The sequence below is a fragment of the Nipponia nippon genome, unplaced genomic scaffold, assembly GCF_047370975.1.
Source record: "Nipponia nippon isolate SJK-2023a ecotype South Korea unplaced genomic scaffold, ASM4737097v1 scaffold_9, whole genome shotgun sequence".
NCBI lineage: Eukaryota > Metazoa > Chordata > Aves > Pelecaniformes > Threskiornithidae > Nipponia > Nipponia nippon.
In genome coordinates, this window is record NW_028262413.1 from 41,868,829 (window position 1) to 41,896,758 (window position 27,930).

The following is a 27,930-nucleotide window of genomic DNA, read 5'->3' on the forward strand; positions in this document are numbered from 1 at the left end:
TCTGCAATTACGTTGTAACGCAGGATTAAGCTTGCAGAGTGGAAATACGTCCCTTTATTACTGGGCTTGGGTGGGTTTTTTTTCCAAGTTACACAGCTATTTTAAATGTTATAGAGCTCATTAACATGAAGTTCATTAAGCAGTAACCACTGTATGAATGAAATGAAAAGATTATCATTATAAGCACCTTTATGGAAATACTAGACCAGCAGGCAAAAAAAGGAACGGGTATGAGAATGCTGCTCCTGAACTCCAGTTTAGCTTTTTTTTTTTCCCAGATCCTTCAGAGGAGGCACACCCAGAAATCAGACCTGATGCAGAGGCTGGTTCCCAGGCAGGAGGTCCGGTGAGAAGCTCTCACTGCCTGTGCTGCGGCTCGCTGGAGATTTCTCTGCTGCTGCCATCCAAGTAAGAAGTCATCCCTTGGGTGATCCCCAGGAAGGGTCTGGCACCTTCTGCAGCAGCAAGCACTGCTCACTGCAAGCTCACCGTGCTCCAGAAATCAGCAGCAAGTAAAGAAACTAATGCCAAATGAAGCCACAGATTGCTTCTCTCTACATGGCAACTGGTGTCGTGCATTCCTCCTTTAAACATGGCCCCATACATCTGGCTGATGAGCAATGTTCATGATGATCTTAGCATCATAGAATCGTTTAGGTTGGAAAAGACCTTTAAGATCATTGAGTCCAACCGTTAACCTATCACTGCCAAGTCCACCACTAAACCATGTCCTCAAGCACCACGTCTACCCTTCTTTTAAATACCTCCAGGGATTGGAGACTCAACCACTTCCCTGGGCAGCCTGTTCCAATGCCTGACTACCCTTTCGGTGAAGAAGTTTTTCCTTGTACCCAATCTAAACCTCCCCTGCCACAACTTGAGACCATTTCCTCTTGCTAGCGACCCCCACCTCACTACAACCTCCTTTCAGGTAGTTGTAGAGAGCAATAAGGTCTTCCCTCAACCTCCTCTTCTCCAGGCTAAACAACCCCAGCTCCCTCAGCTGCTCCCCATAAGACTTGTGCTCTAGACCCTTCACCAGCTTCGTTGCCCTTCTCTGGACACGCTCCAGCACCTCAATGTCCTTCTTGTAGTGAGGGGCCCAACACTGAACACAGTACTCGAGGTGCGGCCTCACCAGTGCCGAGTACAGGGGGACAATCACTTCCCTAGCCCTGCTGGCCACACTATTCCTGATACAAGCCAGGATGCCATTGGCCTTCTTGGAGACCAGATCTCAGCCAGCCACATATTCATTCCTGATAAAGCAGGTTTCGTTCATAATTTTACCAAAGACTTCATATCTCTCTCAAGCTCTGAAAATAGGTATGATTCCCCCACCCAACCCCACTGAAAAAAGGAAACCCAAATAATTACAATAAATACTTGTCTCTCTACACTAAAAGCAGTTTATGATTAATCCACCCAGCTGTTGCTACAGGTCAGTAACACCAAATGGTTTGGACCCAGTATCGTTAAAGTGTTGGTATTCTCAGGCAAGACCATGGAAAATGTGAGGCACTGCAGAAGGTAAACAGGTTAGAGACAGTGGGAGGAGAAAAGAGGCAGCTTGCGGTGGTTTTCCTTCCTTCCTCCCTCCCTACCTCAACAGAGCTCAAACATGGCAAGCACCCATTTCCAAGCAAGCCTCTAGCAGCTTCTTTGCTTCAGGCTAACAGTTTTTGCAAATTCAAGTCTTTTTGGAGAGAATGGGTGTAACTCCATGAGTCAGAACAGCTACTGTCAGTATTGCAATAACCATATATTCATTTTTAGGTCAGATCCATCCCCTGATCTGGTTCACCACACCAAGAAGCTGGTGTTAACAGAAAAAGAAATCCAGAAGCCTCAACACCATGACCGCTCCAGGACAGACAGATGGCCATTGTGCCAACCAGAAGGCACATCTGACTGGCAGCCAGCGGGACCTGAGCCCTGCGGATCTGAGCTCTGATCCTGACTGGCTTCCATGGAAATCCTCAGGCTGTAACCACATGCCTCCCCTGGGGACACGAAAGTCATATCTTAAAATAACAGGGAAAACCAGCTGATGCTCTAAGCGTTAAGTGCTCTTTTACACCATGGTATATGCTTGATGTAAGGGCTGAGACCACACACCCCTTTCCTTCTATTTTTTGCTTCCACCACAAAGAATTTCTATTTTCTGGCAAAATAACTTGTTGAATTTGCTTATAACATGTGCTTTGGTATCAGCATCCCCTGCTGTCAAGCAGGTAAACTAGGTAAACTCATTCCCCCAAACCCATCGCCTCAACCCTTGCTTGTACCTGAAAGAGCTGCCAAAACATTTAACCTTACTTTAACTGCATGAAGCAGTACAGGTGGCTCCAAGATGTCCTTCAGGTTGTTCCCACACCGAGCAGGGAGAAGCAGGGCAGGTCACGATACTCAGCTCCTGGAAGAGAGGTAAGAAGAAGGAGTTACCAGGTGTAAGGGACAGCACAGCTGCTAGGGGTCCCAACGCTCAAACTGGCATCACAACACCTTCACCAAGGGGGATGGAAACCATCCTCTACCTTGCTAGCCATGGTAGTCCCATGTGGTGACCCACCCCAGGCTTCCATGAGCACACATGGGGCGATGACCAAAGTATAGGGCCATATATAGACCCACATGGGCATCCAGCACCATCTAAGAATAATTGTGCTGCTGAGTTTTATTTGCTACTGTTCTGCTGTTTGGTTTAGCCCCATCCCTGCTGTCCATCACCGTATCCCAAACCTCTAAGTTGGCCTTAAGTCCTTTATACCCATCTTAAACACAACCCCTCCAGGACAGAATTCATCAAACTGTGAAATCCCTTACAGCAAGGTATTTTAAAAGGAACAAAAGCACCAAAAGTAGATGATGGCAGGTGATGGCCAGCAGATGAAGCCCAAATCTACCAGCATGTCTCTGCCAAATCCTTCTGGGTTGCCTGCACTTTTCCACAGGCCGATTACCTGCTCTGGGACAAAATCTGCTCAGTAGATTCATCCACGGGGATGAATCTGGTCTACTGAGCACACCTAGAAAGAGCAGTTAAAGTGGATCAAATGTCAAAAGGAGAAAAAGCACAGGTTGGGCTTCAGCTTATTAAATGCTGTGTGGGAGATTTTATTAGCTAAATCAAAGTCACCAGGGCACCTTAGGCCATCATTTGGTTACCACACCAGGAAAGGTTGCAGCTACGCGCACATCACTGAATGCAAGCGCGACACACCGACTGCCGCCTCCTGTTTTACCAGATAGAGGAGACTCTGCCCCTGCGCTCTCCCCGTTGGGAAAGCATCCGTAATCAGGGAGTCTCACAGCCTGAGCCAACCTGCCGAGTTCAAAGTGCAGTTACAAGCACAGAAGGAACAATGGCAAAACTCGTTACTGGCTGGGAAATCAATTGTATTGTGTGAATTAACTGGGGAACGTACAAAACTGGAAGATAATGCATTGCACAACAAATCTCACTCGTTCATCTACACAAGAACATCACCTGAACACCTCAATGTCAGTTTTACACAATGTTTTCTTAAGATTTATTGCTAAAAGTCTCTTTTATCCATTCTGCTGGTGGTTTCCTGCTGAGAAATGGGGAGAGTGTTTTGTAAGGCACTACAGAGTACTGCATACTAAAAGGCATTTTACTACAAATATATATATTTAAACACAGACCAAATTGGAAAAAAGAAAAAAATTCACCCTCTTCTTCCTCTTAAAGTATATCAGGATTGTGCATTAATTTCTTCATTGCGGTGTCACACATTTCTGAATTATATTCTTATGGCAAACTACTGGAGCTGAACGAGGAACTAGCTGAACTCTTAAATCCCAGTCAAGAGCACGCATACCCTCTTTGGATTCATTAACCAGTAACACCATCCTCGCAGTCACAAACAAACAGACTGGAACTTTCCTCCGGCATTCCTGTAGTATTACTTTCAGGACCACATTTTAAAAGATGGTTACTGTTTGATACAGCAATGATTAACTACGTTAAGCAAGTAACATTAACCCACGGCACTAGGCAATTCCATGTTGATCTCCAAGTAATAGCTCTCTCCAAGGCATATACTACACCAATACAGTGGTTTCATTCATTTGTGAGGCACTGATAGCTTGGCTTTTAATATCATACTTCTAATATTTTGGCACAGAAAGCAGGGTTTACTGTTATTCCTTTGAACCGACAAGCAATATGGGTATGGCTAACACTGCTAAAGCAGATAGTGAGTATGCTGTGAATCACTGCAGGTTTCTCATCATATCCACTAAGGAATGAGGGTGTGTGTATGGAGACGCACATGCAAAGCTCACTTGGATGCTCATGACTTGGAAAGTATTAGCAAGTGCAGAAAATCAACTGGCCTAGCAATAAAAAGCAATAATACAGATCGTAACATTCTTCCTCTGGGCTTTTTTTGTTTGTTTGCTTGCTTTTATGCTGTAAGAATTTTTAGATCGCTACAGGAAGAAGCAAAGAATATTAAAAAGTCTTAGATATATATTTTAGTTCTGTATGTAAAGAGCCTGCACAATCAGTAACGCTGTCCACATCAAAGAATCAGTTCCCCAAAGAACTGATTTCTGCTTCCCGTGAAACTACTATGGGATAACTCCCTCATGCCTAAGCACACCCATTTCAGAAGCAGGATTTCCCCATATGGATTTCTTCTCCTCCTCCTCTTCCTTTACTGGGAAATCATTACCAAGTGTAGATGAACACTGACGTACCTCCTCTTTCCTGAATCTTAAAAAGATTGTTTTAAAAATTATGTTTCATGAGTGAGCTCATACTGCTTTACAAATGGAAAACTATTCACAGGAAGATGATGACATACGGTGTCTTTATAAGAAAAGCTGTAAAAAGCAGCCATGTTCCTATACCGCTCTGCCAACATTCCCGTATTCTGACCTGTAACTCTGGATAATTTCTGCCCAAAAGGGCCTATAGTCATGACAGTCACAATATCACACGGTGCTCACTAAGGTAAGTGAGAATGTAAAGGAGAGGCCTTTCGACACTTGCCTTTACACAACCTATTCCACTTGGATTTAATAAAAATAGGGGAAAAAAACCCATCTTGTTTGCTAGGACAGCATTATTTGATGGCAGAATGCTCATGGTCTTGCTCCCTACACAGTGGGACAGCTAAAGGAGAAATTACCCATGCCACTGATGAATTACTGAAACATGTTTAGGGAAGAGAGAGGGAAAGAAAGCTTAAGGACAGCATTACGGCTATTTACACTTTTAAAAAGACAAAGTAACTGGCCCTGTGGATTATATATGTAATTCCTGTAATAGATGTTATTTTCCCAAAAAAGAGCCCAACGGCTTAGAGGTGATCCGCATCTGATGTCTCCTATACAGGCAGAGAGGCCAAGCATCAAAAGGTACTCTCTCTACATTTCTAAATGAAATGAATGGCAGTGACTAACACAGTGAAAAAAGGAGTTATCCTGTGTTGAAAACCTATCTAGGAGCAATCAGTTAGGGCTCTCAAACACACATGCTTGGTAAAGCCCCAACACTTGGACCTCAGGGTTTCCAGTTGCTCTGCTGGTTCCTCCCCAGAGAACGCTCACCCTTCCCAAACACCACCCTGCACAAAGGAAACCACTCCTCAAACTTGCTCTTTTTCCCCCTGAACACAAACCCATTTTATTTTTCTGAGAAGTGTTGCATGTTTTGTTGCTCTGCCAGCTGATCGCTTTGACACGTCGAACGAGTTATCTCACCATCTGGTTGTAATTGCCATCCTGAAGCTTTCAACAAATTCAAAAAACAGCACCAAGCTCAGGGCACTAATGATCTAGGAGATGAACTGCTGATTATTTGGGATTATTTGATACAGCTAGGACCTTTTGAGAGCCAAGATGCCCAAACACAGCCAATCCCACAGCTACGGCACCCAAACAAACCTCGGGAGCATTTCTGAGTTTTGGCTGTTGCCTGCTATAAAACCTCCTCACAATTTCATATCAAATGATGTCAAGAAAAACACGGCTTCTCCTCCTCATCTCCCAAATTGCTGGGTGTACGACTGCAGCCTGCTGTTATCTTTTGCTTTTAATACACAGCCTATACTTATATACCATGATATTCTCATTACAGGACATCCTTTTCCTGCTTCTATTTCATCTCCCAAGAGAAACTGGCTCACAAGACATTTTCGGAAGTTTGTCCTGTGGTCTGAACCATGTTTCCTAATTCCTTAGGGAAGGGAGCCTGGACACACTCCACTCGGACAAGGCATTTCCCACAGTCACATGCTACAAAGCCGTGTTCAGAGCAGCAACTTCTTCCCTTGGTTGACCTCAAGGGAAAGTCAAGCAGGTCCACTCCAAGGCTAGAGAAGAGCTAGAGAAGAGCAGCAGCATCCAAGCACACTACATTTTTACCTGCAAAGCAGAGGGCAGACTGAAGCTCATCACATTTTAACACACACACAAGGTTCCTCTAAACAAAACTCATCATTTACTTTTAGAGGGCAGCATCTGACTTGGCACACTGGATGAAAAGCAGCCAAGAATTTTAAAACAATAGAAAGTAAAACATATCGATATTTCACACAATTGTACACATTGCAGAGCAAGCAATAACATTAAGATGTTAACTGGAGTCCCATTAATCCTGATTACCAAGAGATGGAAGACAAAAATTCTTTCATATACACTGAGTTAACTTTTGAAACTTAAACTCTTTTGACAGCGTCGCCTTTAACTTGTAGACAGAGAAATATTTCCATGTCGGTGGAAAAGGGAAGCAAGGAAGCACCCAACTCAGAGTGCTTCCCTGCTCACTCTAGCCCTGGACAGACACCAATTTCCTCTCTAGAACTTGGAGATCTGCACAGAACTGTAAAAAGTTTTGGGTTTGCTTTTTACTTCCACCAGCATTCACAAAGCAGTGAAACAAAGAGACCGGGGATGCGTTATGCCTCTCTACCTTGCCTCCTGACAGCAACCTGAGCTCCATAAATTCCTCGTGGGCAATAACCCCCAGGAACCTGTTTCCCCAGGAGAAGACAAGGTGCCACGGGGATTCTGCAAGCAGTGAAACCCCCCTGACCTCTGAGAACATGGTACTGCATAAGTGCTCTTGAAAGGCATAAAATTGACATTTTGAAGGCTGAAATCAGAAGAAAAAAAAACCTGGAAAGAATAATAATATTTTTGTGACCCATTACAGTTTTTGCTACTAATAAAAGCAGGACTTGGTCCAGAAATTTGACCTTCTTTAAACTGAAGCATGTCACAGCGTTCATCCTAAATAGCAACTGCTTCTTTCTAGACAGTCTTGTAAAACCCCATCAGGATTGAGATAAGGACCTTCAAACTGCTTCCACAAGACCATCATGGCTGACTGTCTGCAGGAGACATTAAAACTTAACTCTTGGAGAGTTTAAAATCTGTGCAATGCATTAACACTTCTTTGAACCACCATGGCAAGACCGCCATCCCCCTTGTTACTGGAGAACAATATCAGAGTGATTAGCTAAAAAAATAAAGCAAACAGCAGCAAGCTGCAATAACATCTCAAGCCCACAGCCACTCTTAAAACACAAACTCTTTTAATTCTGCAACAGATTCTTCTCCTTCCCCTCTCCTTTTCTTTTTTTTTTTTTTTTTGTTTGCTTGCCCTTCCCATCCAGGGAGCAAAGCCACAAGAACCATCTCTCCTCTATCATGACATTCAGGTTACAATCTGAATGAGTTGTGTCCTCTTGCTAACTCGGGCCAAAGCCCAAAATAAATCCCCTTCAGAAGACCAGGAAACAGAAGCAGCACAAACTGTGAAGCCAAGGACTACTTCCACACGGCCATCATCAAGAACGACCAACACAATGCCTTAACGTGAAGGAAAATGTCACTTAACCACAGTCCCCCACTTAACAGAATGGGCCTGTTTTCTTTGAAACACTGGGTGCAGCTCCTGAGCAGGACAGGCTAAACATTTCCTGGGAAGGCGATACGTCATCCCTGGAACAGGATACAACCCTGAGAAAAGGCAGAGTGGTTGGAAACAAGAATCATGCAAAAATTTCTGTTGGAAGGGGCCCTTTGGAGGTCATCTGGTCCATCACCCTGCTCAAAGCAAGGTTATGACATTATTCCAATGCTTTCATTGTTCAAAATTGTCCCAGTCAACTGTGGCCTCTGTCTCAATTCCCATGTGTAAAATTGAGCTAAATAGGCTCATCAAGCTCCATCGTCACAGGAATGAAGCCAAAATCAGCAGCACCTGCAAGGCACTCCAACTCCAGCCATGTAGCCTGCACAATTCACTTATTTGATCTGACATACAAAATCGATTTTCTTCTTTATTTCCACACAGTTTTAAAAAAATAATCAATAAAATAAAGAACTTTTACTGTATTTAGAAATCTCATGATAAGGAAGGGAATATGTACATGTTGACACCAAATATCAGCATATAACATGCACTGACACATTAATACAAGCTTTCTCCTCCACGTTAAGGATCATCTTGGTATAAAATACAAAGTACAAATCTATATTCCCGTCTGCCACTGCAGCTCCAGCCAAGACCAACGTCCCTCCGTGCCAAGCGCCATGGAGGCACGCAGCAAGAATCGCCGTGCCACCGTGTTTACAGGTTAAACAGATAAATGCTTGCTGGGAGGGAACACAAAGGGCCAGAAAATGAAGCGACCCACCCAAGGCTTTACAGATGACTGCCAGCACAGTCTGTAATCCGGCCGGCATTGCCTCTCCACCCACACAGCAGCGACATCCCCATTTTCTTCAAAAGCTGGCTGCCTCCATTCTGCCGCACGGCTGCCCAGCTCTACCAAACACCGGCTGGGCAACCGTGGCATTAAGTTGCTTTAGTGCTTGAATAAACATGTCACTGGAGCTGCGCAGCACTTAATTATATAAATTAGGAGATCTGTATAATGGTCCTAAACCAGTAATGAAAGAGAAGGTCTAATGATGCAACAAAAATCTGCAACCCAGTGCTCAGATTACGGGTGAGTTACACAACAGCTCAAACAATTAAGCGTTTAGGTGGCTAGCTGCAGACTTGTATAGTGCAGATCATGTTTTCCCAGAGCCATCATCTGACTCCAAACATGTGAGATCCACTCAAGCACACCCTACCTACCTTCTTTGCCCCCGAAGCTCAAGGGTGAAGGCGAGGAGCTCAGTGTTTGAGCAGCACTGCCATCCACAGCCCGGCAGAAGAGATGCTCTGAAGCAAAGTCAGCCCTTTTCCCAAATCTCCCTCCCAAATTCACGTTCAAACTCAACAGATACGTCTAAAGCCTGTCCTAGCAACCCCTTGTATCTCACGAGTAGTGCTGGCTCCTCTCAGCATTAACATCCCATGATACAGAGATGACATAACTCCAGTGAAACCTGTTCAGTTTACAACTGGGGTGACTTTTGCACTGCACCGTGCGATTTAACTCCCAGCTGCAGCCTCGTTTAAGAAAGCATCATCACCACAGGGTCAACAGAGAGAGGTCACCCATCAACTCTGACCACAAATAAGGCAATTTAGGTATTTAATGAGCACTCAACATGAACAGTTTATGTGGAACAAAATGCTCCTACCCCAAGATTTCTGAGTGTAGGTTTTTTACTGAATAGGCCCAAATACTTCCAGATAGTATTGATTTCTATTCATAGCTTTGATACGGCTTAAGGGAGAAATCATTTAGTTTGAAATACTCTTTTATGCTATATTGACCTTTTATGTCAATAAACATGGTACCAAATTGCTGCTTAGCAGCCTAATTTTACCTTCTTTTTGTAAAGTGCTCAGATGAAAAGCACTATACCAGGGCTGAGAAGTATTATTTGGATTTTGAAAAGCAGTTAAGTGTCATGGTCAATCCACATGTTCAATATTGAAGGGCTCAAAAGAAAATTGACAGCACCAAAACTGCAACGGTTAGGAAGTGTGACAGTATCAGCTTGGAAGCTGCCTGCCAATATTTGCATGCGCTTGTTCAAACAAAAGCCCTAAGAAGAGATGCTATGCCTTATGTAGAAACCCTTTAAAAAGACTAGTATGTCATTGTTCTTATTACAAAAATGCCATACTTGTATCCCCCTTTCACCTGCAGAATAAACTGTCAACTCTATTAAAATCCAGATTGGGAACTTTTCACTTCCACTTCCATAAGACCCTTCCTGCACACCGTCCCTCCTCCACAGCCCCGATGCTTTCCCACCTGCACCGCGGCCCATGAAAGCCAGAAGCAACGCCAGCAGCAAAGCAGGCAACGAGTGAGGCACGGTGCGGTAGCGAGGAGGGGAGAGCTCGCGTGATTGTTGAGGAATCTCTGAATGAAGCCTCTGGGGCCATCCTGTACTGAAGGGCCTGCAGCTTGTTTCTGGGTGCATTAACACACGTGGTCTCTGGTTACAAAGTGCATTGGCATATACTTAGTTCTGATCCATCCGAGCTCTTGCAAGGCAGGCTGAGTACATAGGCACTTCACAGCTGAAGCCACAACGCTGTTAGTCACACAAATATCACTGAGCGCACAACAGCAAAGCTCAGAGAATTAAACTGCATTTGTATTTTGTTGCCTTTACATACAGAATTACTTTTGTCAAGGCAGAAGGTAGCACAGGGTGCTGTTACAAGCCCTTTGTAGCTGCAGAAGATCTGCAGTTAATACATCAAGACGGATGGCTGGAAACCACCAGCGTGCAACCACAGAGCATCTTTTACCATGCAACCCCTTCAGCAGGTTACCTGATTTGCTTTCATATAACTGGACTTCCCGCCCCAAAAGATTTTTTCAGTCAGTTGCCTGCCCCCCCAAAAAGATTTTTTCATTCAGTTGCTCCCCCCCGCCCCCCAAAGAGGCAGACACCTGCAACAATAATATCTTTAAAGAGGCAGGTCATAGTAACACAGTATACTACAAGTAGAAAAGCAAGGGATGTTATTAAGTGGCATTAGCACATGGCACAGATTTTGCCCAGTACCCCAAACAGCCCAGTGCTTCTGTAACTTCAAAGTGCATGCTGGGGAAGGAAGCAAGCTTTCATCACCAGCAAAAAAATTCCCAAACCAAGTCGGCAAATGTCCATATAACCTGCCTCTCAAAGCCTGACATCAAATATAGCCTAAAATTAACTGAGCCTGCTACTGCTCTGCATTCACACAGCAAAGTGAAATCCTGGCTGTGCCTGCATCCTCCCATGTGTTTCACACACGGGCTGGAAGTGGCCAGAATGAGACCTACTCATTATTTCCTCTGCAAAGTGCGCTCCTCCCCGCTTTATCATTCATCAAGAGTTAGAACCAGTCACCAAACTAGCACTGCGATGACTTTACTACCAGCTGCTAGGCATTATGGAAAAAAACAAAAACAAATTACATTAAGGCTACCATCACTTGCCAAATCCTACTACAGGTACACCAGGCAATTACGCAACTTTGCTGACGAATCTGCCAGTACTTTCCTTCATGGACTTAGTGAGTCTCTGCTCCCAACCACCCCCTGAAGCAAAGGATCTTTAGTTAAAGCAATGACAACAGTTTTCGCACAACAGAACACCCTTCCCGTCCTCACCCACCCCGAGCAGGTACAGCAAAGGAGCTTTTTGCTCAGTGCAATCACCAACGAAAGAAAAACAAGAAGTTCAAGCCGACTCTAATTGCCAAGGCACACCCTTCTTCCAGTGCACCTGTAAACGACCGCTTGTGCAACACCACCTGAGTGTCAACAGGAGCTGTAGGCTCTACCCAAGCACGCACATGGCAATAAAGCAAAGGCACTACCCGCATTTCCACGTGCATGTAGGGTTTCCAAATGCCTATCTACCCATCTACACCTATGCAAGTGGTGACTCACCTCTTGCAAACACAGCCCTGAACCGTTTAGATCTCCCCTTGCCCGTGTTCCTGCAATTGTGGCTAATCTTCTGGTCAGACATTGCTTGCCTTCTTGATCGTCATCCTGCACAGTACCAAATAGGGTTAGCTGGTAACAAAACAAAAAATAAAAATAAAAAAATTTAACTGGTCTTCCTGAGCTAGGACCGTCTCTTCAATGGCATACATAGCCTTTTCAATACTTTTCAGGACCAGGAAAGTTTTTGTGCCTTACTTTGCTTCAGCTGATCATAGCCTGCTTGTGGTAACGCATTTGGTTACCATCTGACCCAGGACTTTTTTTTTTTACTATGAGTAGGGGAAAAGGGACAAAGGAGCACGCAGAGATGACAGCCACAAGGAGCACAACGCTAGGGCTCCACCCGGCCAACAGCCCATACCATAGGCACAAGCTGTCCTCGTAAACAGGCTGCGGGAGTTACCCGGTTCCACAGTCCGACCCCAGCTGCCGTCCCTGGGACCATCCTGCACATACAGGAACTTTTCCACGCACATGATCCGTGCACACAGGGTACATGGAGAAGTGGCACGACACCAGGAGGCCGAGGCTCTCAAAGCATCACGTCTCTGCACACAAGACTGCATCTTGCAGAGGGCACTGGAGGAGCGTTTCCCAGCCACGCACAGATGCTCAGTAGTTTGCCCCTACGAGAAAGCTTTAATGCCACAGATTTAATCATCACCTACCTGCTGCACCAGGAGTGTAAATAAATCCCCTATTCAACAACTTAGAGGAATAACCTTAGCAGCAAAAGTAGTGCTCTATAAACTATCGTTTCTTGACAGATCCCTAACTGTGCCCAGACTGACCGGTCCTCAGTCTGTGTCTAAGCCACTGATCTCGTTGTCTGGTTTTAGGGCATCAGTTTGCTCAGCATTCTGGGTTTTGTTTTGTTGGTCTGTTTTGTTTTGTTTTTTTTTTTCTGAAGGAAAATGTTTTAAGGCAGGGACCATACTGCAGTATTTAATATTGTTCTTACCTTGGGTCAAATACACTTATTCTCTGTGCTTTTCATTTGTTGTTGCTCAAGTTATCTTTTTCAAGATAACAATTTTACTTTTGTTCCTTTTTTCTCCCTCCAGGTGCCCTGCCCTTAACAGCAGCAGACTTAAATCTAAATTATTCCACAGATAACATCTATTGCTACACAACATTTTTCTGATCTATACTTACAAAGCACTCCAACGTATGCTCAATTAAAATGCTCACCATGACGTCTAAGGGCACGTGCAATTTTTCCATAGCACGTCTAGGACTAGAAAGACAGATTTACGCCATTGACAACAGTGACACACTAATGCCAATTTAACCTTTGTGTGCCCAACACGCACATAATAGGAAATAATATGCTACAGATAAACGAAGTAGTGCTGATATTTCTACAAATGACAAAAAAAAGACACCAGAACTTAATGCCTGCACAGAAATCTAAACAAAGAACGGGTTTAGATTAGGAAAAGTATTCTGAGATAATCACATCTTCCCTGATCTGTTTAACCTACTTCCTAGCAGTAGGAAATACTCATTATATTGTTTCTCCCACCAAAAGAAAAATGCAAAGGGTGCAAGCGTACAGCATAAGCATTTAGCACTAGAGGTTGCTAGAGATCACAGATAACCCATCAGATTTGGTGTCACAGGTGAAGAAAGACTGCTTCATTAGGAGTTACATCCTCACAGAAAATCTCTTGAACAGCCAACTTGGGAAAGGCGAACAAATCTTACAGCTCTTAGATCATCCAGTAAAGACTTGGCACTTAACAGTGCCAAGAAAAGATACAGCCAAGCTTTAAAGATGCTCTTCTGCAGGTAGCTGCCGAGTCTTCCCCATCGAGGGCTTTCAGCTCTGGTGAGGTTTCAGCAACCAGTTTAAGCCAAACTCAGTTGCCACCAAGAGGTCTCGTCCACCCCAAAGCTCTCACCATCCACAAGCCTGCTGCTGGCCGCATCAGGGGTCAGCTAGGCCGAGACTCACGTTTCTTCTGCCACATTAGTTTTCTGCTGGAGCACATTCCCTGATCCAGGAGAAGGGGCTGGAGCTCTGGGACCAGCACAAGGAAAGCCCCGGGCCTGCTCTTCAGGCAGCCCCGTGCACTCAGGCCTAGGCCAGCTGCAAAGACGTGTCCGCATGGGCCCAGGGGCTCTCCCCATGACCATGCTCCCCAGGGACAGAAGGGAAGGGCTCTTTATTGACATCTAAGTTCTTGGGGGTGACGCAAGAGGAAGAGATCTCCGGAGAACTTCAGGTGAACAAAGGACAACCAGCAGAAGCCGATTAACTCCTAAGCAACAGAGATCTTTTCATGTAAACCTCCGGAGTGGCAACGAGCTAGCAGGTATGTGTGTGATTAAGCAGGAATGGGAAAGGTGGGGTCAGACACAGAAATAGAGAAAAAATGAAGTTTTTCCAGTGTTGCTACAGGAGATAAACATCTACCTACTGATTTTACTTATTTTTTCATTTTAGGGTGAGAGGTTGTTTCTGTTTCTGGGCTTTTTTGAGATGACATTAGGGTCAGAAGAAAGCATTAGGATCATTCAAGTTCGATTGCTTCTGTTGCAGGCTGAAAAATTTCACCCTCATTTTCCCCTCAAGCCCACGACTTCAGGATTAGGCTTGTTTCTAAATGCTTACCAGAGCAACTCAAAGCTGGAGACAGGCCCAATAACTCCAAAGGATTTGTCTTCACTAACTTCTCCACAGCTTGAACTACAGCTGTTTTCCTTTGCAAATTCCACCTCTCAATTGCCAGAGCATCAGGAGAAGAAAGGAGCAAAGTGCTATGGTTGGAAACAAAAGCTCAACACGGAGACAAATGATCAACATGGCAGCAAAAGATCAAATCCCATTTTGCTGCCAGCAAAACTCTGCTCACTAATGCACTGATCTAGCTCCTCCTGTGCTTCACCAGAACACTTGAGGTTGGACTTTCTTTTTTCATCCTCAAGGCTACAGAACAAAGTTATGAGCCAACCAAGACTAAAAGGTTTCTCTGCACCTCTGGAACCAGCATCTAATTTCTCTGACCTATTTAAAAAAACACATTAAAGTCTCTGCTGGAAGTAAAAAACAGGTTCTTTATTTGAATCTTGCATGCCCCACCTGACCACAGTTCGAAGCAGGCCCCAACCATTCCTTAAGCAGCCGAGGAAATGAAATACAAAACATTAAACAATGCAGAGGGTCAGACTTAAACCAACAAAGACAAGGAAATTGCAAGTTAAGCCTCCTGCTCTGCCCTTGATTCACCTTGTTTTGTTCAACTACTGCTCTGTTCCCAGACCCTTCCTCTCTCCTGATACCCAAGACCAATAGGACAAAGCAAACAGCATGGTCTAAACATAGATGGTGTTTGTTCCTATCAATTAGGCTGGGTTTTGATGTACATTACAACAATTTTACCTGGTTTGGAACTTTGCAAAGCCCGGATGTTTAACAATTTCTTGTACAGTTTGCATTGTCCAAGGACAACAGAGTACAAATGACCTGGGGCACCTGGAGGGGAAGATTCCCATCACCCAGTTTTACCCCTCTAAAAATTGGGCACTGTCTAAGCTAGTCGTCTCCTCCCTGTCTATACACCAGTTTGTTTTGACGATTTTAGGATGGAAGAAGCATGCTCTGGGGGTGCCAGTCTTCTCATTGCTTGCAGAGGTCTGAAGAGCTAGCTTAGCTAGCACTTGCCTGAATTTTTAGCTGGCTGACATCAAACAAGATGGATCTCATCCTCCTCTAGTAATCATCAGTCAGTTGCTATGAAGCAAGCACTTGAGTCTCCAGGAGAGCCAAGACCTCAATCCCCCGATGCATTCAACATTGCTCAGCAAAGTGTGCAGCGGTTTAACACTAAGCAGGTCGTTGAGGTCGGAGGCAATACTCATCTGGCTGGTATGAGATATGCGACCTAGGTCTCTGCTGCATTAGAAGGGCACAGTGCTCAGCCCCTTTCAGGACCAGAGCACAAGAAAAGAAGGAAAAAACCAGGAGTAGTGCAGTCTGTTCCTTCCATGGCTACAGGAAATTTCTTTTCCATTTTGCATGGAAAGTGCATGCACAGGTACACTTACATTGCCTTAGAGCAGATTCAACTACATCTCAGTGCTTCCAAACAGAATTTAAGTTAAATTTTGATACAAAAGCCAGCAAAGGTTTATTCAAAATGTTTATGAAAAGTAAGAAATCTGAACAGTTGCAGTTCACAGTGATGAAGGATCAGAGAAGTTTCATAAATCCAACCTGCAAGTTTATTTTAATAGCAATAAACATTAAATGTGTAACGTAAAAGGATAATTGCTATCACTGAGGAAAAATTACTGTCTTGGAAGCTATTATTTTTGCAGATATCTAAACTATTGGAAAAAACTGGGGGAAGAACTTGGGGTTTGGGTTTTTGTTTTGCTGTTTCCCCGTACACTCACTGACTTAAAAATGCAGTCACAGTATCTTGAGTGAGATAGATATAGGCATGTTTTGTTATATAGCTTTTTACATATCGTCACTGTACAGATATCTATCAAGCAGTGAGAGACAGACTCATCCACATGACAGCTACAGAACAGAACTCAACAGAAAATTTTAAGATGTAGGACTTGGAGTAGCTGAGGCAGGGTCACATTTGGATGTAAATAGTTTGCAAATCTACCTATGCTATTCAAGTCCTGAAGCACTTGGGATGGAAATACTGCAGCATAATGAAAAGATTTCCAAAAGAAAGATTCTTACAGTCTTGTTTGTCACCCAAAGTCCCATTACAAGCACATCTGGTTTCCTATTTCCAGCAAGGCTTCTAGAGTAACAGTGCAAGAACATAGAGCGCAGTTTGGCTGGTAGTCCAGATGTGCTCCTTCCCCATCCCCATGGGGATGAGGACCCTCTATAACCAACATCTCCAACACAAGGGGATGCAGCATCAGGACAAACCTCACATTCCACTATCCTGCACAAAGAAAAATAAAATGTGAATGATACTTGTCTTCCTGCGAAAAAAGATTACAAGGTGCAGTGGGGAAAAAGAAGCAGCACTGAAATGCTGGCAAGCTTACATTTTTCCTAATTAAAATGAAAAGCAATCTTTAAAATAAAGGCCTCGAAGACAGTCATTTTTCTTCACAGATAGCATATATGGTTTACAGTCATAGTCTGTATATGCAACACTTTAGTAATGGATTAAAACAGAAGTTTCATAAGCTTGTACAGAAATGCACTAAAGAGCATTTCAAAATTTGTGCATTAAGAAAGCATATATACTACATAAAAGGAGAAACATGGGCTAGATATCAAGTGCTGTTACAAATTTAGGAAACACTAAAAGCATCTTTTATTCTCAATATACTGTGGGAGGGATCCAACACAGGACACAACTGCTTAACTGGAAAAAACACACATGCTCAAAGCCTACAGCCTGCCTTCTGATCACATGCAACTAATTACCATCGCAGGGCTTCTCCAGAAGGCTTTAAAGAAGGGCCAAACTACCAATCCATCACTTTAAAATACAGTTAAAAAGATTCCTCCATTTCTTCTTTACATTGTCTTTCAACAGGACAAATCTTCGCATGGCACAGTGTAAAACTAAAATCTTAGAAAGATGAAAGACACAGACAAGAGTACCATTTTGGGGACTGAAGACGTGCAAAACATGCTGGTGAACTGTTGTGGGAAACATCTGCATTACACAGGGAATGAGGTCCACTCTGAGGATCCAGCAGTGTCTCTGCTTTGCATTTCTTTCCTCAGCTGAAGATATTTGCCAAAACAATGCATTTCTCAATGCTTTCCAGCTGTAATTCAAACTCTCTCCCCTACTGCTGGATCTTACTCTTCCAGGAACATCTCACAATTCAGTCACTGGTAATAGGTCTTCCATCACAAAACCACAGAGGCATCCTTTATTATTTGTACTATTTCCACAAGCATCCAGGGTGTTAACAAGCAGCATATGCATAGGGATGAGGAGATGGAGGAAGTTTATAAAAACGTTTACTCGCTATGACAGTCATCTTTAACTTCCCAAGAGTATGATTCCACACACACTTGCGGTAAGGCAGGTTGTATTATTCTCTTCTCTCTTGTCCAATAGTTGCTATTACTGGACCTGGCAAGGCAGCATGTGACACAGAAAAATGCAGCTGCATTTTTGGCTGGGAAGCCTCTACAAGAGCCTGTGAGTCATGAGCCAAAAGGCCCACATAAAAGCAACAGAGAAAAATGCAGATTCAGTCTTCTTTTTATTGTTAGCATGTGTGCCTTTACTGGATGGTCCTGATGCACATAAATGACGAAAACAGAAGTCATTCTGAAGCTACGAGAAGGGAAAAGTCCCTGCAGTCAGGTAACTCTGGCTCCCTCTGCCTAAGGCCACTTTACATAGAATGGAAAGACTACCACTGACCACAGAGCATCTGAGCCACACAGCATAATACGTGCTGAGACATGCCTCTGAGCTATGCTTTTCTAAAAGACTCGGGGTAATGTGTTTTTTTTTTTTGTTGTTTTGGTTCTTTTTGTAGAATTTCTAACTATAAGCCCAGGATACCCTCATCCTAGATGCATAACGCTGAGCTCTCCTGCAACGCGGTCTTGCAGTAAAACATCCCTCATCTGCCTGTTGTGCTGCAAATGAAGTTTACAATGCAACAATTTCTCACATGTGTCAAATTTCTCTGATTAAAAATACGACATTTTAACATATTTGTTTTGGGTTTTTTTTTTAATGAAATCAATCCAAACACACCCCCTTGCTACACTGCTTGGAGCGGGTATAATAAACACAAGATGGAAGGGAGCGTGAGAGCAATCTGGACTGTGGTCTGCAGAAGAATGTCTCAGGACTCCTCTTTATCACCAGCTCAGGGACACTGTCCACAAGAAGCTGTTCCCACACTACATCATGTTGTCTGTCTGCAAGCAGCAGCCCAGCACTGCGCCAGCTCAGCAGAAGCGGGCTGGAGGAGAGTAGTGGAAGGTGAAAAACAAGACACCAAGTATTACCTTTCTGTGAGGATAAACAGCATAAGTCCACCTTAGTTTCCATCCTCAGAAGACGTTTCATACGGCGTGGATGGAGCATGAGGGGAATGAACACTAAAGGTGTACAGAGGCAGCACTGCACAATGCTGTTCATGCACCTACCAAAAGAGTGCTTCGTCCAGCTGCTGCATTACTATCTAACCGACCTTGCAAAAGAGATCCTTTATGTCCTTTATTCCCCCAAATATAAAGCTGGAAAGCCCGTGGCTTGTGTTTCTTCCCATTTGACAGGGTCCCACCGGCAACCTAGCTCTCACACCCAGCTTCACTCCTGTTAAAAACTAGCTTTGATCATTGTTGTGGGCCACACAAGCTTACTCCACATCAGTATCCACGATGATGTCCTACCTCTCAAGTACAGTGTTCCTGGGGAAGCATTACTGTTACAAGGCAATGCGAGGCAGAGGGGAGAACTGGAAGGAAAGTACCCTAAGGCAGCCAGAAAATCCTTACCAATTTTTGATGGAGAATTTTCCAGCCCTTTCTGAACTGGAGCAGCAAGAGGAAAGAATGCTAAATATAACCCCATGCCTTCACAGGGCACGGAGGGGAACATGAGCAACAAGAGGAAACTTTCTGAAACAAATGTCACCAGATGCATCACAGCGTAAATGGAAAGGACGAGCATCTGGGCGGTTGATGTTCAGACAATGGTCACGTGTAGTAGGATTGAGAAAGGTGCTCAACATATTCCAAGAATTCAAACAGTATGTTCAAACACAGCAAAGAAATACAGGTATATCCCAAGACCGACACGATCACAGCAGCTTAAGTAGCATATCTCAAAAAAGCATAGGATTCGTTAAGTTTCCATCTTGTAACTTCTGGTCGGTTTGAGGACCCAACTCCGTTCAACCTCCAATGAGAGCCACTCACTTTTGCTTCATGTGAAGAGGTTCCCCACTTCCAACTTAGCACCTTCCTAAAAGTACTGCAAGGGAAAGGTATCAAGGCTGATATTGGATCCTTGGGTCTGACAGGTCTGACAAGAGGTCTCTTTCGGGAGCAGAAACTCCCGATTCCTCCGTGAAAAGGCAACTCCCAGAAAGTTCATTTCCATTTCCACCACCCTCTCGTATTTGTATAATGGGGCTTTGTTACTCCTATGCATTCTAAGTCACGGACAAAGTCAAGAACCGCTGGCAATGCTCAACCAGCCATGCTTTGGTTGGTTAGATATTATAACACCAAGGTACCTAAAACTGGCCTTTTGGGCACTCTGTGCCAGGCAGCCCACAAACAGTATGCAAAAACACTGCTGGGTCTTGAAAGACATTACAATCTTTGCCAGTGCTCTTTATTATTCTTCAGGAAATGACAGGCTCATTTTCCAGAATGATAAAGTCCAGTGAATTCTTCCTAAACTGGATGGAAATCTGAAAGCTTAACAGACATAATAAATTGTGCATTATCTGTAGTACCGAGCCAGTCTTACCCAAATAAATACATCTAAATTACACTGCAATCTGCAAATCCTCCTTCATGTGAATAGCAGCTCTGGCTTTAGTGGGCCTACTCACGTAAGTCAAGGAAAGAGGGGTCTTCTCTTTTATATTATGTAAACCATGGGTGAATTAAATTCCTCCCACACAAAGCTCTCATAATCCCTGCTGCAGCTTGCTCCTGGCTCATAGGTTGAATATTCATCTCCGCACAGCTTCAAAAGGTGACGCTTTTCAGCATCACTGTCAGGCACTTTTTTCTTTTTTAATATGAGGAATGTACTGTGAATTGAAAGAAGTTTGGGGTGGTTTTTTTTTTGCATTCCCTTGTAATGTAACAACAAGATTTATATCCCTTGCAATTAAAAAAATTATAGTCCAAGAGCATAGCTAAAACTTTAAAAGGACTAAATACAGAGAGAGACCTGGAAGATTACTCCTTACCACCATCTCCAACACTAATATTTCTTTCAGGCCTAGGGCTCTAGGTAGCAATTGTGCATCAAGGCCATTTTCTTGCCTGGACAAGTTTATTTGCTGTATGATTTTAGTAACATACAGACCGCACACCTTAGGAGGTCAGGGCAGCACAGAAGCTAAGCATAAAGGCTAACAGCAGTCAGGAAGGAACATGGACTTTTCCAGTATTATCCATAAATGTCAAACATTGTTCTATTTGTGTCTAAAAAACCTACACCCCATCTATCTGTCTGCAAGAGGACTTCTCACCTGGCATCGATTATCACATAAAAAGGGACAACACACAAGGCGTCACATTTGCACATATCTTCCTTATCCTCTCTATAGGACCTGATTTTTAAAGTTGCTCAAATAGCCTCAACACTGCACATTAAAATGGAAAAGTCATTGAATGACACCAGCAACCTCCCAACACACTCTCTAGCTTGAGATGCCGAACACCTTGTTTGCCCCTTGCCCCACGGCTCAGGAAGAAGCTGGGACAGACAGCAAGCAGCAGAAGCTGCAGAGCACGGCAGCGCTTCCGCAAGGGAAGGAGATCCTGCAATCGCCAGGCTCCTCCTCCCCTTCCACAAAAGTCCAATTCAGCTCTATAAATACACCAGCTGGATGGAAGGCCAAACGCACCCGTGATTTCACTGGGGAGGGACAGGTTACAGCATAAATCAGCTTTGTCTTAGGACACCATATTGATAAATGTCACTCCAGAGCCCCCAAGTGAGTGGCACTTCAACTATCCCATGGTGCAATATGAACATAAGTTTAGAAGAAACTATAGATGCAATCAAGTCACAGGAATACCAACAAGCAAGCTTATAGTTCTTATATTAATCCCTTTTTCCTTTGCTTTTATCTGTTTAATTTAAAATATCGGCCTGTGCACTGGCAAAGCTTTTCAACCTGTGCAGTACATAGAGCAACAGGCAGGCTTTGTAGATGCTTTCATTAAATGCCAGTAACTTATTCCTTTAAGTATATGATGTTTAATTAAAAAAACAGATTAAGCAAAATTGGTTTGTTAGACCAAGGTCAGCTGATATAAATAAAGGGACTGCAATCTTAAACAGATTTTTCTTATTGCATTGCAACGGCTTGAATACTTCATTTCATTATGTAAATGCGTAGAGGTCACGACTGAGCCAGTGTTCAAATAAAAATTGTTCTAAGTCACTAAATGTATCCCAGGTTCTTGTAATTCCCCATGCAAATAAAGAGCAGCAAATGTTTAGCCCTGTTTCCCCCAGCGTTACTGGTTTACACTCCTGTAGCTGAGGCAACCACGCCACGTCAAGCAGCTCAGCGCCTTTCAGAAAGATTAACTTCTTAAACGGGCAAAAATGGCAAAGGTTCAGCTCCAGACAGCTAAGGTGAATGGTGGACACGCAACTCATGGGCTGGTCATCATGGGATGACTTCCTCGTGGAGATCATCTCCCCACCTAAAACTCTGCTCACAGCAGGGTCAGCTCTGAGTTTTTTAGATTACCCAAGGTTTGCTTTGCTTGCAGAATGTCACTCCTTGCTAAACAATCTGCTGGAGAAAAGAAATAAGAAAAAAAGATGGTAACGACTGTCTGGAAAAAAGGTGGGAAGGAGCACAGCAACAAGTGCTAAAGACACCCAGAACAAAATTTTATGTGCTGGCAATGTTCATGACACCTCACAGCATTACCAGGAGCTGAGGAATACTTTAAATTAGCAAAAAATGTCAACTCTCCAGGTCCTGCTGCACATTCAGCTCAATCTCACCCCATGAAGACAATGGCAATTCAAGTCTAGATCTTCTGAGAGACTGCAACTCCAGGACTCCTAGGCATGTTGGATACAACTAAATATAAAAAAAAACCACTTAGCTTTGTAACACACACCAGTTTAACAAGCACTAACCTAGTTTAACTAAATTGTACAACCAACTTCCTCTTTCCTTCCTCTCCCACCCCTGGGAAAAGATGTGAAATACAAGTTAATGCTGCAGTAGGCAAACATTAATAGTGACTGAAACCACTTAACCATCTATTCTCCTTTCCCTTCCCCTCATTTTTGTTTTAAAAAAACCCACATAACCCCCCAAAAAGGGCTCCAGCATAATAAAATTTTTCCGCCTTTGCTAGATTGAGTATAGACCTAATTCAGGATTAAGTGCAACTCAACACATACCTTATCTCAAGACATAAACATCCAAGATTAAGAGATGCTGAGGGAATCTGTTCACAGGACTACACAAAAAAAAGATTCTTCTGTACCATCCACACAGCAAGCTCATCACACAAGGGTAATGGCAAGGAGCTGTACCAGAGTATGCAGCAACTCAACGGGGACTATTCATGCATATTTTCAGGGACCTGCCAAACACTTCGGATTTCACAAGAAAAACCTTGTGTTCTGTAACTCGGCTCTACTCCATTTCACTTCGTTCAAAGTATGACCGACGTTAGGAGCCTGATCAAATTCCTTGCTTTATCCACGCTTGAATTAAAGCCTTGGCTCAGCGAGGGGAAGCAGACCACGCTACATGAGCTTTTCTTTCTTCAGAGGATGCCGGCCATAAGCCCTGGTGCCAGTGCTGCAGGTAACACCAGCAAGTCCCAGGGAGCTTCAGTTTGGTTACAAACAAAGGGATTTCAGCTTTTGATGAAGCAGTTGGTATTTCTGCATCCCGTTAGACAGTCCAGTGCTAAACTTCTGTTTTCATCTGCAGATAATATACTAAGCCTCTCTGACCTGGGAAGTGGGAATTTTTTCAAATAACTAATCAAATCATGCTCACATAGTTGGTTTTCAGCTGTCTAGGACTGATGAACACCAAAAAAGTTTCAAAACATTTATTAGGTCAGACAGAGGCAATGCGAGTGCTTCCCAAAGGCAGCAGTTGCCATTACAGGATGACATCTGCAGAGGGAGCACCACATCTGGCCACAATAGCCACATCAGCTCCAGATGAACCTTCCCCCAGTCTCTCCTGGGAAAGCACCTTCTCACTCTGTCCCTGCCACAGGCAGCACCAAAACACTTTTGGCATGTAGCCTTCACCCACACACATCCATCCCCAACCTCAGTCCAGTGCTGCCCTTGAACCCTTCTCCAGCTCCAAGGATGTCCATGCCCACCATGGGGAAAAGAGCAGCTAAGGCTCACCCAAATCCTCCCTGGGGAAGCAGATCAAAAGTTAAAATAGTTTCCCTAAAGGGCAACTGCCAGACCTCTGTGCAGGGCCTGTGAGACAGACAAGGGAGGAGCTGGAGGAAGAAATGCGTTGTTTGCTGCCAGGAACCAATGCCCAACCTCATGGGTGTGGGGAAGAGGGTCAAGATGTCCATGGGCATCCGTGGAACAGGGCAAGGGGAGATAAGAACCCCTATTAGCTTCAGAGGGCCTTCTATGGAGGAGATTATAGGATGGTTTGGGTTGGAAGGGACCTCTAAAGACCACCTAGTCCAAGTCCCCTGCCATGGGCAGGGACATAATTCACTGGATCAGGTTGCTCAAAGCCCCACCCACCCTGACCTTGAACACTTGTGGAGAAGGAGGGAACAGAACTGCTTGATCCTGGAGGGACAGACTGACAAACCCATGGCAGGAAGGAGGATGAAGAAAGAACTGATGGCTTGGGTCAAATTGGAAGAGTGAGCAAACAAGGAGGGAACCAGGTCAGGGAGAACCTGCGTGACTCAACCAAGTGCTTGTACAGCAGGAGCAGGAAACCTCCACGTTTAAGAGCGTGCACACGCAAATGCAATCTTTTACAACCCTACAGCACTTTTAAAGCACTTCAAGTGCTTCATAAATATTAATTAAGCAAGAGTACCCACAAATCAGAAGCATAAGACGGAGATATAGCTATCTCACTTAATATTTAACAGTATAACTCAAGGAGCAACAACTACTTTTAAGAAGTCACATACCTGCACTTCTCCTGTCTCAAAGAACCCAGGCTGCACCGTACTTGCTAAAAGAGGCCAGTGTTCAGTATTTGAATTCAGACTCCTGTTTCAATGCGTGACCCGATGCCTTGCACACTGCAAGCGATGCCACTCCAGCCGTCTCCCTAAGCCATTCCTTGATCACCAGCCAAGCCCAGTGCAGAGGTAATCTTACTGAAGTAACACCGGTATGTGGTTGTAAATTGTGATTTTGTGCTTCAATTGTCTTATCTACCTTCCCTAGCATTTTGGCTGCACAAATCATCTTCAGCAATTTCATCTTAAAGTTCATGTTTTACAACACTGATTTCCCTTATTATTTTTTTTTAAGTTACTTTTATTAGGTCAACCACATTTGCCAAGTTTTAACAGACTACTTCTTTCTCAGCTGCCTAATTTCAAATTCACCTTTACATATAGCTTAAAAGGAGGCAAAAAGTCATCACAGCAAGTAAGTGGGATGTGATGCTTAACATCAAGGTTTACACAAATATACTTTACAGTACCAGCTGAGGGTCAAGAACCGTGAATTTACTCTGCAACACAGAAGAATTAAGGAAAAGTAGGAAACCTAGCCAAAACTTGGAAATATGTATACTCATGATTAACACAAGGCTACTAGGAAAAAGCAGATGTGAAGTGGCACCTTGTTTTATTCAGAGGAAAAGCCAAAGTCTACAAGAGCCAAACTGAACTTATTCTATGCAGTGGCAGACACTGAAATACAGCAACGTTACTCCTTCAACATTAATAAAACATATTGTATACAGAACATTTTTTTTTTCCAGTCCTTGAAACCCTGCCAAGTCATAAGCTTTTTATGGGAACGTTGAAATGGATGTTGATCAGAGCCATACCCGTATGAGTTTTAAATTTTACCACCACTTAGAGGCAAGGGCTTCCCCCCTCCCAGTCCCTCACACATCTGCAAATTTGTAATTTTTTGAAAAGCCTGATGAACTAAAAGCTCATACACCCTCAGCCTATGAAGATACTGAATTCACTCTTGGATTATGAGATGAGCTCAGGCCTTGAAAGCACTACAAACTCCTCCACCCCTAAAATGAAGCTCCTCAAAGGTAAAATTTTACATTTTATATATGAAAAATAGCAGCAACTTGGTAAACAAAATTAGAGAGTCAAAGGTCACCTCATTACCAAGAACACTATATTCTCTTCCCCATCCCTCCCCATGTTCACCAGCATCTGCTTTTTCCAAGTCCTAAGCTTTATTTTTCAAAAAGTTAACACTAATTCATAAAAATACAATTAGTTTGGAAGTACAAGGCTGCTGGCATCCAGACAACTGCTTGATCATTTTTTTGTCGCATCTAATGTGATAGAGCTTCAACTGAGTTGGAAAACTTCATAAAAACTAAGCGGCTTCTTTCTTTCTAATTAACACAGCAATGAAATATAACAGCCTGGCATGGAAACTTCTCTCTAGCATTATGTTTTTGGAATTACTCACGTACTCCCACATTCTACAAGACTTTTCACAACATGCTATCCAGTACTTTACCCTTTCCAGTTTAAAGGCTTCGATTTGGAGTCCTCTGTATCAAGCCAACCAGGGTGGCAAAGATGCTGCACCAGAAGACATGCAAAATATCTGCCTTCCCTAACATCTACTCATGCTACATGCCTCCTATGTGTATTCTGTAACTTTAAAACTAAAATCTGCATCCACTGCAATATATACCCATTCTATCATTGACACAAATTTTAAAAGGTATTCATTAAGTGTGCAATGCCTTAAATTTAATAGGGAAATGGACAAGAAGTACACAGCCTATGTCCAAGTTGGTCTGTCTTTCAGGTCCCTGGGCTGGGAGCATCTGTGTTCTTTGTATACCATCCTGATTTATGTTTATTTAAATAATGACAAATATTAGTTTTAAATTTACAGTCATTGCTTTATAAGATCTCTCCAGTCCTATCAGGATAAAGAGCTTATACCAAACACAACGGTTTGTTTATACTACTAATACTTCTAATAGGAAATACTTAGAATCCCACAGGTTCAAAGCAGGACAAAATTACAGCCTATCTTTCCACGAAGGGCTGCTGTCTCTTGCTACCAAGAGGCCAGAAGGACCATGTGCAGATCACAAGGCCTGGAAGTTCAAGTCAAAAGTAGCTGGTCTGCAGAACCTCCAAGTCCACCAGAAATGTCACATGCCCAAGGCCCAGAAAAAAAAAAAAAAAAAAAGGCAGAAGAAAACTAAAAATCACCTTATGTTTTAGCAGCAGTAAAATGGCTAGAAGGTGCAGGAGAATTAAGGAAGGAAAAACCAAGCCAAAACCCAGACATACATACGCTCCTGGTTAATCTGAAGCTACTAGGAAAAAGCAGATGTGAAGTCACACCTTGGTTCCTTCAGGGCAAAAGCTGAGGACTAACAGCCACTCAAGCTCACTCTGGGCAATGAGAAATGCTGAAATAAGAGTTTAAAGGCAGCAAGACTACGAACTCCAGCCTTTCATATGTTATTTGTGTTGGCTGTCCCACCACTCCATTATTAAGGAAAGGCCAAAATAAAGATATTTATTCTGTTACTCTTATTATTCATTTGTATCTACAAACACACAGAAGTCAAAGGTTTAGTAACTGTAGAGAGCCCAGCGCTTAGAGGAAAGATGGTTTCTGTTAGACTCGCCTAACTGGGATGTACAAAAATTCAGAGGAAGGTTTCAGGATTTTTATGTTTCAGATAATCTTAATATTAATTTTAAGATTAAGGCAGATTAAAAGAATTAACCATCTATTCTATAAAACCTTGTATCTGTTTCTACTATTGATAGGTACTCAACAAAACCTCTTATGGCACACCACACACCTGCATGGAAACAGAAGAGGCCACCTCCAGTGTGCAGAGAGACCCAGAACAGTTCAGAGTTGCACAGATACCACAATTGTAATCCATCAGCCCAAACACGGCGATACTGCAACTTTCCATCTCAGAATAAAAGAAAATTATGTTCAGTAAAGCTGAAAGTGAGTTTTAATGCTACCTTAAAATAACCACTCACACATGCAAACCAGTTACTGGTGCACGTACTCAAGTGTGTAAGCAAAGACAGAGCATCACCCTGTCCCTCCCTTTTGAGTACATGAGAAAAATCATGTTTCTATAAAGATATTTCTGTGCATCCAGGTCCTGTATGTTGTCTCAT

At 43.4% G+C, this 27,930-nt stretch overlaps 1 protein-coding gene across 7 annotated transcripts in view; it reads right to left on the reverse strand.

Moving 5' to 3' along the window:
- Window positions 1-27,930, reverse strand: part of AKAP13 (A-kinase anchoring protein 13) — a 225,936-nt gene that overhangs the window by 172,059 nt on the left and 25,947 nt on the right. For 6 of the 7 annotated variants that reach the window (XM_087743462.1, XM_087743461.1, XM_087743460.1 and 3 more), the window contains one exon: window positions 2,320-2,416. The gene's annotated coding sequence lies outside the window, so the exon portion shown is untranslated. Of the gene's footprint in view, window positions 1-2,319; window positions 2,417-11,840; window positions 11,871-27,930 lie in introns of those variants that run through there. The other variant, XM_087743457.1, reaches the window with a different exon arrangement.